At 37.9% G+C, this 11,441-nt stretch overlaps 1 long non-coding RNA gene across 1 annotated transcript; it reads right to left on the bottom strand.

Annotated features, from left to right (window-relative positions):
* Positions 1–966: 966 nt before the first annotated feature.
* Positions 967–8,323, bottom strand: LOC105441602. The gene is made up of 5 exons (XR_004065178.1): positions 7,658–8,323; positions 6,419–6,514; positions 4,233–4,358; positions 3,596–3,729; positions 967–2,050 (listed from the first exon to the last, which is right to left on the bottom strand). It is a non-coding gene; the product is annotated as a calponin homology domain-containing protein DDB_G0272472 (long non-coding RNA).
* Positions 8,324–11,441: the final 3,118 nt, after the last annotated feature.

Genomic DNA, 11,441 nt, shown 5'->3' with positions numbered 1-11,441 from the left:
TTTGAGGTTGCATCTGGCTCGAATTGCAATGTCTGCCTCTCAAGTTTGACATTGATATTTATGTAAAATCATATTTTAGTTTTGATAGAAAGAGAAAAATGTGAAATTTTGAGCAAAATCCATTAAAAACAAGTCAACGCAAAGCGTAGCATCCACTCGCAGGGTACAAGTGGCCTATATACATCAGAACAAGTTACCTTAATTGGACTATACTATTACTAGGCAAGGCAGTTAACCACATTTTCACATATATCATTAGGTGTTTTTGCATATTTAATGAGCTATGACCTTTCACCTTTGACCTAAATACTCAGAAATCTAACTTAGGCTGTACATGTACATGTATTTTGATACCATGTACCTCATTTTAAATTTCATTAAATTTCGTCAAACATTACTCAAGTTATCGAATTTAAACCAGATTCGCATATTTAATGAGCTATGACCTTTGACCTACATACTCCGAATTTAAACTTAGGCTGTGTTATGATACCATGAACCTTCATATCAAATTTCATTAAAATCCGTCAAACAATACTAAAGTTATAGATCGAAAACCAGATTCGCATATTTAATGAGCTATGACCTTTGACCTACATACTCCACAATCGAACTTGGCCTGTATTTTGATATCATGTACCTTTATATCAAATTTCATTAAAATCCGTCAAACATTATTGAAGTTATCGATCGGAAACCAAATTTGTTATGGACGGACGCACACACACGGAAGCACACACGGAAGGAAGGACGGACGGCAGCGTTTCTATATCCCCTCCGACTTCGTCGGCGAGGGGATAATAAGGGAGTTATGAAATTTGATCAAGCCCAACTTGGCAACTTTGTGACCTTATACCCACCCCTCGATTTTATCATAGCACACAAGTTTCTACACAATCCCTGTTTATAAAAAATACATTCCTTCATTAAACAACTAAGAAAATGTAATATTCTGTACAGAGTAAAGAGGAGAGGAGCTCGAAAGCCTTGAAAGATTGGTCAGATTTGCCAATCGTGTTTGATTGATTAAAACTTCAAAAATTAAAAACATTCTCATTTCTCATCAGAGGTTGCTCAAATTTTCACAGATCTTATTTCTCTCATTTTTAAAAATAAATAAACAATTTAGTCTGTAGATTGCTTTTATACAATCTAATAAACAATATCAAATCTTGCGTGTACCGGTAATTGTTTTCACACACCAACAGACTAGGTGATTTTTGCTACAAAATAGATTATCAAAACTGTATTACTTGGCAAGGTGAAGGGGCTGAGAAGGTGAACGAATTGTAAAAAATTGTATTGCATTTAATACTTACAAGTCGAGACCAGTCAGCTGGTCAGACATAAAACAAATACTGTAACTAAATTTTGTAAAATTATGGGCCTTTTGTGAATGTATGCATAATATTAATTTGGCACATTATTCATGCAAATATCCTGTTGAACTGTCCTTGAAAACATTTCCCCAAGAAATCCTGAGAATAAAACTGGGTCATGTAGGGAAAACATTGGAGTGGAGATCAATTCAGCTTTGGAAGGTTAAAGGACTCTGCTGAAAAGAAAGAGAAGAGCTGCGATGTCATCTCACATTTAATCTAAAAAATCTAAGAGCTCCAAGAAGAGAGAATATTATTTGATTTTTTCGGCTGTCTCCAAACCAAGTAATTGTATCCTTGTTATTTCAACCAAATGTTTCTGGCTTTCTGCATATATATATCTTCAGAGACTCCGGAGACATCAACATGATTCTTGATAACAGTACTTGGAATTGTGGATCAACAGATCAGAAGACTGATGCTCATGTTCACAAGAGCTACTTGCTGTTATTCTGTGTCCCCTTAGTCAGAGCCATCATCAATGCAAAGCGCCGCTCTTCTCGATCTCTCTCATCTAGACGTGCCTTTTCTGTCCTTTCCATTTCTTCCCTTCGAAATCTTTCACTTCTTGCCGCCTCCTCTTTCCTAATGAGCTCCATCCTTTCCCTCTCATCCCGCTCAAACTGTAATCTTTCCCGCTCTAGCTGTATCTGGTCCCGTAGAAGTCGGATCTATATATGACATGGGGCAACAACAAAAAAAAAAAAAAAAATCGAATTGGACTGCTTAGAGTTCTGCCTTTAAAGTTAATTTCTTGCTTGGAATTGACACATATCCCATTTAATTTTTAATGGTATTCCCTGAAATGAAATTGAAGGGTCTAATAAAGAGTGCAATATAAAATTATAATTTAAAATCAGTAAAACTATTTTGTTGAAGCTTGATCCGCTTTCGAACAACATGTATACAACTTGAAATAAATTGTCTCCCTACGAAAAACGTACTGTAACTTGTGGCGTCCCTCAGGGGACACTACTTGGTCCATTATTGTTTTCTCTGTATGTAAATGATATGCCCAGATGCTTGTCAGATTGTGTTATATCCTTGTATGCAGATGATACTTGCTTATTCTTCTCTAATAGCAACCCTGATATTATTGTTAATAAATTGGATAATGATTTGATAAAATCTCATCACGGTTAAGAGGTAATAAATTGACTGTCAGCATAAATAATTGTGAATTTATGTTGCTTGGATCAGCCCAACATTTAAAAAGATGGAATTTTTTGTTGACACTCACCCTATTTGTATTAATGATACGATTATAAAACGAGTTCACTCATGTAAATATCTTGGTGTCATTATTGATAAAAACTGAGATTGGATCATGTTGCATATATTCATAAGAAAATGCTTAAGTCACTTTATCTCTTGAAAAGAATTAGGAATTTCATTGATAATCAAACAGCTCTGTGTTATAAATAAATTATACAGCCAAATTTTGATTATTGTAATGTTGTTTGGGGCAACACTAATAAGACAAATCGCCACAAACATTACAAAATTGCTTTTTGAGAGTAGCCCTTCAAGTTGATTATACTCAATTGTAGCACTCTATGAACAAACTAATTTAGATAATTTGGAAATTTGTAGGATCAAACAGTTAGTTCATACTGTTTATCGAGCTATACATCAAAAATTGTCCCATTTATATAAGTAATATTTTTGAGAGACGTGTGTCAAGATATGAAACAAGAACTTGTGAGCAGCTTATGATAAATAGACCCAAAACAAATTACGACAAAAGGCAAATTACTTTTATAGGAGGGAAAATATGGAATAGTCTTTCTGATGATATTAAATTGAGCTCATCAATTGAATTATTTAAAAAAAGATTAAACTCAATTCAGAATAATACTTTGTTGAATGTGATGCATTTTTAAGACAATGTACATGTACTGGAATAGGGTAGGGCCCTGCTTTGTATACTTTTCTAGGTGGGTGGGTGGGAGGGGGGTGTTAATTTACTTATTGTCCATTTGATTTGATGTTACATTTCATAGATTTCGGAAGTGCAATGTATTGTTATTTATTTATGTGTATTTGATTTATTGTCTTGTTTCTTTTGTAAAAACATGCTATGTATTTTAATTGGACCCCTATGAAAAACAGCTGTGCTGACTAGGGTGTTCCACCCGTATGTGGAAATAAATAAATTAAAAAAAAAAAAAAATCCTTTTAAGATGTCAGTATTCAAATTAGAGTCGGGACCATACCTCTTCAGTGTGTCTCTCTGCCTCCATTCTTCTATGAGCATCTTCTGCATCCATCAATACTTTATCTCGCTGCGCGTTGTTCTCCAGGAGGGTCTTCATAAGGTCTTTTACTGTCTCGTCCTTCTTAGTGTTCCCTGAAAGATGGAGTATATATGATTGACTGATATTCATAACAATTAAATTTGGTTACGAATGTACATGTATTATGTAATGAACAACTAATACCAGTTTCCCCCATTTACCCATACAAAACACTTGCGGTTCTGCAGTTTCATTTTGTATTTTATTGAGAGTACAATGTAAACTTTAGAGCTGGTAACTACAATGATAGAAAAGTGTTTCAGTATTATTTAAACTGCATTTCCCAGAGCCTTCCCTCCAAAAAAAAATAAAAATAAATAAATGAATACATAATAATAATAATACAACCAATTAAAGAAAAAAAACCTTGCTGAACTACTCTAAAGATCATCTTCCAGTCATATCAGCACACTATTCAACTATAAACAAATTCCTTATTTATTACTTTATTTTTGCTAAGCAATTAGGTCATTGTAATCGTAAATTCCCCATCAGAACTGATAATCATAAAGTAGCATTCCAAGTCATTAAGGTTAAACTTTAAACCATATCTTACTTGTCCTTTCTCGCTTTGGATGACGTAAATTAACTTTGCATCTCAGTTTAGCCCTTGGTTCTTCACTAACAAATTCATCTTCTTCAGAAATCCACCCTGCCTCGGTCACTGGATGTACCTGTATCTCTGTTTTTGTTTAAAAAAAAGTTTGAATATAAACATACAATGTTTAATTTATATGCCACAATTAAACAAGATTATACATGTACCTGATACATTGGAAACATAAGGTAGTAAGATCAGGGACGTGATAGAGAAGGACTGGAATCAAGCCGCTCTCCTTTGACCCCATGCTCCAAGCCGCCGAAAAGTTATGCGCTAATCTACAACTGTTGACCAGGTGGTGAGATAAAAGAGCGCATGAAATTTCAGGATTTAGAATTCCTACATCAGAAAATAGTATCACTGCAACTGTTCGCTGTCCCTTCCAATGATTTCTCATCCATTGTTGATTGTGTAAAGAGTAGAACAAGCGAACACAAACTTGTGTACTTTCATCCTTTTTTAAACTTGAAAAATACAAAAAACACGCGAAAACACGCATTAGCAAACTTAATGTTATTGAAGATTGTAAATCATGGATCAAATAACGGGGCATTAAAGCATGCACAAATTAGCGCATCATCCTAAAATATTGAGTTTTTGACAGGATGTAATTTTTCTTTTACCAACTCTGGCACACATATTAAAGGAAGGACGGAGTTCTAAATTTGAAAATTTGTTTGATGCACTATTCCAAATAAAATCCCCATATAAAGTTTTTGATTTACACTGAAATTTTGCCGGTAATTTAATATTTTGTAATAAATGTAAAACTGGTGCCTGGCTTCCGAAAGTCCCCGCAGTGGAAGCGCGGTTCGGAGCATGGAACTTCAAAGCCAAGTGGAATGTTACACATCCCATTGTTACGCTTTAGAACTCAAGAATGCATTTGAATAAATTACAAGAGTTTCGCCTCCTTTTCTTTCACCTCCCTGGTAAGATACAGCATGTATAAAGCTATACACAAATACACTTTGGGCGACCTTCCACGCAAGCCGCCGTAAGTGGCGCTACAGTTGGGGGGCAGCTGGGGGGCTTCTGGATAGCACCTGAATGGGAAAGTTGAATGAGCGAGAGCTCGTTCGTACTTAGGCCCGCATCTACTGGCGGTGTGGTGAGAGTGCCTCCGTACCGTAAGATCGAACTCACAACTCTGCTCCAGCTAGCTAAAATTCCTTGAATTATTTATATTCTAACTCTAAATCATTCCGTCTCTCACTCTCTTCAATTCAATAAAATCATCTGCATGTTAACATACACGATAATGAATATGTGGGACACCGTTACAACGGCGTCTCCCAAACTTCGATTGCCGAAAACGCACGCAAATCTCGCCAATGACGGACATCATCTACCCATTCATCCATCGTAAATGAAATAAATTTAGACAAAATGAAGTTGAAATGTCCGAAAGCGGCAAGGAATAATAAGTGGTTTGTCTGTGAGAAAGCAATGATCGTTGCATGCAAGATGAAAGCGCAAGCTGATAGAAGCCCCCCAGCGTGTAATGATAAACGTAGAGGGCTCACATCCATGAAAATTCGCCCGTATCGGTGTATATAATCCAACAATGTCAAAATAAAGTGAGTCACATTCACATTAAATTATGAAAATTGTAAATCCATTCTTGATGATGCCTAAAGGCTCATGAAAACATACCAGTTGGTATTCAAAAGACGAGGAGAGAGACGGGGAGAGAGAGAGGGAGAGAGAGAGAGAGAGAGATAGAGACTGCAATGGACAACAAGAAAAGAGATAACAATTCAAAATAATTAAATATCAGTTAAATCTAGTTTTATTGTTGTTCACTCCAACAGTTCAATTCAAGAGCATTGCTATATTGAGAAGTACCAACAATTTTAAAAGTGACAAAGTGCTATTGGCATTACCAAACACATACAAAACATTATGTCAGTCATTTTTTTTTCAGGGAGTAAACCATTTGACTGGTCAACCAGAGCCCTTATTGAAAGTCAGCTAATTCAGCACAATTTGTAAATGTATGGTGCATGGTAAAGCTGTTGCTCACAGTTTTATTCAAATATTAACAAAACAAAAAACAAAAACATGCTTTGAATGGCAGAACTTCATGCTTGAAATTACACCACCATGAACCAAGATAAAAAGTGAGTATTCATACATACCTTGACTACTATCAATGTCATCAAATTCTTTGTCGGATGAAAATTTGTCTAACTGACGATTAGGTGTTCCACTTGTATTGATGAGTGAGGCTTCATCTGAAGTCATTAAATGCAAAAGAATCAAGGGTTAAGCTTAAAGCCTGTCTACACTACCAGTAGTTTATCCAGCAAGGTTACTGACAGGAGGTTATCTCATCACATCAGCTCTCAATTAACATAAGAAAAAGGGGATCATGGGGGACCAACGGTCACGATTAGACAGTGGTTGCTATATAGAGGGCACAGGTAGCTAAGTAGTGTAGTGGGGCCTTAAGCTGCTATCGACCCAAGCATTCTTGCTTATGATAGTTGACCTTTGCATTTATCTTGATTATTTTTTACTTACCTCTATACTTTCAATTATGCATTTTTATTTGTGTGTGTTTAAGTTGTCACTCTTTATGTAAATCAATTATATTATATAGTTTATACTATGATTGTTATTTGAATGTTTAATATTTGATTTATCAATAAATGCAGAAACATGGATCTGCTAAAACAATCACCAAAACATGTTTCACGCTTGACGTTAGGGTTCTTCATCGATACTTTACATATGAGCTGTTTAGTAACCCCCCCCCCCTCCCCATGGCCTTGATGATCGTTATTAATCAACCCTTTTCTGTTTCCTAGACAACATTCAAACAGTGTAATCTTTCATCTTTCATTTTATTATTTTTGTGCCCAATTCTTCAGGAAATATTAAGTGGTGAATCATCCAGGCAGTGAATTAAAGGGGGGGGGGGTGTAAGAGGCACTATTTTTTTTGTTGGAGTGTGTGCGTTGTGGCCATTTTGTGTATACAAAATATAAAATCTCTGTTCCCTGGTGGTCCCTCTTCTTTTCTGACAAAAGATGAGGGGGGGGGGGATTTGATATTATGTCCCCCTAGGAAAAATTGTGGGGGGGGGGGGCATATCCCCCTGCCCCCCCCCCCCAGGATTGACACCTTTGCAGGCAAGCACTAACTTTTTGCACTGTCACTGCATGTATTTAGTGCTTGTCTGTTTTCTGTGAAAGAGAGAGAAAATCATTTGATTTCTGATTTTTGTTTCTGATATGACAAACTGAACACAAACTTTTTTTTTTTACTTGGCCCAATATTAGCCCTAAAATCTGAAAAATAAACAGATCCTGTTGGGGAAATATAAAATTGACTCATCATTGAGAGTGAAGAAGAATAATGGGCAATTTATATACCATTTAACAAACAGCTCGTCCTGTCGAAAGCAGCAGTAGTTGCAGGTACCCGCTCATGGTTGTTCTCCACTTTTATGTTGCTCAGTTGCAGGAGAGGCTGTGTCTGTGCTGTTGGAGAGTTCGGGCTGTCCCCACCTTGTCCCCCACCGGCACCTAGCGCTGTCGCCTCACCTGCCGATTCGCTGGCACATGTTGAAAAAGAGCCATCTAAAAATTCACGCAGTTCATTGAAATACAGAAAAGTTTGTTTTCCCTGTCCCGTCCAGTTGGTTCTGTCCTTCATTTTCATAAGCTTCTTAAAGTTCGTGCTCATTGTTCGGATTTTATTTCTTACCTGACATTCATCGCGGTGGTACCCCTCTGCAGCAATCCTTTTTGCGATTCGTTTGTACACGGTTTTATGTTTAGAAGATGGATCGCGAATTTCTGCGAGTACGAAAGGCTTTCTCCAAATCTTTATCAAATGTCTCGTTTCTGTATCAGTCCAGTGGCTGCAATTAAGCCCATCTCCACGCATCCCATTCAGCGACATGGTTAGAAATTTACCTCTAATTAAAGCTCAAATTTTGGTGCATTAAAGGTGTTTAGTTTCGTAAAATTCCCGGATAGTGCACCACGTAGTACGTACTCGTATTTATTGTGCATACAGTACAAATATTGCGAGAATATTGACTACGAAATTTCGTGCTGCTCGTTCGCGCGCACGCGCTCTAAGATGATGCCCATGCGTAATCTCTCGTGCAATTTCATGTATATTCGTTGTTGAATCCAGGAAAAATTGTTGATATATGAGCTCAAAATTGTAAGTGTAGGGGGGGGGGGGAGGGCCGGGGAGGGGGGGGCCGGGGGGCGGGGGGGGGGGGGGCAAAATCCGCATATGTTTGGGGGAGGTGCTGTTAATCTTTCAAATTAATTGATTATATGCTGGGGACAAAAAAACTTTGAAACAGAGCTATTATATTATGTTCACACGTCTGCATATGGGCCTATAGTGCATGCTCTATATGGCATATACATCATCAGCTATACATTATTATAATAGCTCTCACATAGTCACATTTTATGTAAGATACTATTTTGTGACCGTTATATAGGCGTTATGCTAACGGCGGCGTCCCCTGCAATGTATTCTGTCTTCTTTTTTTTTTAAAGTATATATAATTATATAACCTTTTATCTGATTGTCAGAAGGAAGCAATAAATTTAGATGTAGAACACATAGATTACGTAGATTTGTTGTACATGATTTGCAATGCCCACTCTGTACATCAACAGATATTGGTGATGAATAACATATATATTTGTGTGTTTTCAATAAATGTTTCCGACAAATATTCAGGGCCATGTGTCACCCCCCCCCCCCATTCTCATAGCAATGCCACAGCCGTGAGGGTGTCCCCCATTCAATATTTCCCTTTCATAATTATTTTGTTTGCTTATTCGATTTTAATGAACAGCGACCCCCATTCCGTATTATGAATAGCGACCCTCTTCTTCGCAAGTGCGTATAGGCCAGGATTTTATTTTAGGGGGGGCGGTAGTGAGCACGCGAATCACTTAAAGAGCGCGCGTAGCGCGCTCCCTAGGGGGGTGCATGGGTGCAACGAGGGGGAGCTTTGACGTTTCATTTGATTACTCAGAAGCGGATCTAGAGGGGGGGTTGGGGGGGTTGCAACCCCCCCCCAAAAAAAATCCGGGGACCATTTTTTAAAATCTTATCTTTTTTTTTAAACTTGTAATTTTATTTTATTCTATTTCTATGTATTTATTTCATTTATTATTATTATTATTATTATTATTATTATTATTATTATTATATTATTATTATTTCTTTTTGGGGGGAGGGGGGGGGGGGGGGTGGGCGAACAAATGTCACAGAGTCCCTTGCCCCCCCCCCCCCCATCAGCTTTTTTGAGGACACGGGCCACCGCCGAAGTGACAAGCTAGGCCAGCGTTGCCGATTCTCATCCCCAAAATCCCCACATTAAAAAAAAAAAAAAAAAAAAAAAAGGAAAAAAAAAAAAAAAAAAAAAAAAAAAAGAAAAAAAAGAAAGAAAAAAGAACGCACGCTGGAGAGAAACCCTTTCAAGTGCAAATATTGTGAGAAGATATTCAACTCATCTGGTAACTTAACCAAACACATGATAACTCTGGATATAACTGTGTATTTAACTGTTACTTGATTTAAAAAGACGTTATCATGCACTGCTTTTTATGGTCTCCATTGTGTTAATAGATGCCAGGAAAACATCACTTACGGGGTTCAAATAAACACCCCCAAAAAATCGGATCGCCGCTTCGCGGCTCGTGGACGATGCTCCGCATCGTCATTATTGGTCAACCCCCCCCCCCTGAGCAAAAAGCTAGATCCGCCCCTGTTACTAGAGAAAGAAGGCGATTCGTTGTACCGTTCTCGACTGTATATCCTTGTCTAAATTCAGTTTCTATTGACGTTTCAAGAAATTATTAGAAGACGATTCGTTGTACCGTTCAATCTCGACTCTTAATCCTTGTTTGAATCAAGTTCCCCTTCCTCCGCGCGTAGCGCGGAAGCTTTGACGTTTCATTTAATTATTCGAGAAAGCCTAATCCTTATCTGAATTCAGTTCCCCCCGCCCCTCCCGCGCAATGCGCGGAAGCCTTGACGTTTCATTAAATTATTCGAGAAAGAATACGATTCGTTGTCGTTCTCGACTCTTAATCCTTATCTGAATTCAGTTTCCCGCCGCCCCTCCCGCGCGAACCGCAGAAGCCTTGACGTTTCATTAAATTATTAGAGAAAGAAGACGATTCGTTGTACCGGTCTCGACTCTTAATCCTTTTTCTTCCTACGTCCTCTTCCTTTCTTCTTTCTCTCCCTTTTTTTTTTTTTTTTTTGGCCAGCGTTTTTTTTTTTTTTTTTTGGGGGGGGGGCGACCGCCCCCACCGTCCCCCCTGGCTACGCGCGAGCAATGACCCTCATTTCGGGATTCTCTCTCTCTCTCTCTCCCAACCTTCGCTTTATTTGTTTTCTCTCTCTCTCTCTCTCTCCCCAGAAGGAAAAACCAGTTGCAACTGGTCCAGTTGAACCAGTTGAAGCCAACTGGTAACCCTGGATATTGAAATGGGCCAGTTGACCCAGACCAGTTAAATTCTAACTGGTCCAGTTGGAATTCAACTGGTCAAATTCTAACTGGTCCAGTTGGAATTCAACTGGTCAAATTCTAACTGGTCCAGTAGGAATTCAAATGGTCAAATTCTAACTGGTCCAGTAAGAATTCAACTGGTCTGGGTCAACTGGCCCATTTCAATTTCCAGGGTAACCAGTTGGATTTAACTGGTCTAACTGGACCAGTTGAACCATTTGGCGTAACTTCCAACCAGTCGAAACCTCCAGTTGAAAATCTCAATTAGTAATTAAAGGTATAAAGTAGCACTTTTACTTCTTTTTTTCTCTCTCTCTCTCTCTCTCTCCCACACACACTCTCTCTCTCTCTCTCCTCTCTCTCTCTCTCTCTTCCCCTCTCTCTTTCTTTCTTTCTTCCTTTCTTTCTTTCTCTTTTTCTCCACCCCTCACAATTTGCATTTTGTCTTACACTCTTCACAGGCTCCCCCGGCAATTCTTCTCTCTTTATAACTCCCTGCTCATTATAATTGAATGACACTGTTACCATACTCATTTTTTTTTTTAAAACTAACTAAACATTTTATTTTCTAACATTTCTCTAGCGTTGTCTTCAAAATGAAATCATCACATTGGTAATTTAAAGGTTTTGTATCCTTTTTGCATCCAACATCAAATTCT

The sequence above is a fragment of the Strongylocentrotus purpuratus genome, unplaced genomic scaffold (genome assembly GCF_000002235.5).
Source record: "Strongylocentrotus purpuratus isolate Spur 01 unplaced genomic scaffold, Spur_5.0 spur5_scaffold_2, whole genome shotgun sequence".
NCBI lineage: Eukaryota > Metazoa > Echinodermata > Echinoidea > Camarodonta > Strongylocentrotidae > Strongylocentrotus > Strongylocentrotus purpuratus.
Note: the sequence above shows the minus strand (reverse complement) of the source record. Positions and strands in the feature narration are given on the sequence as shown.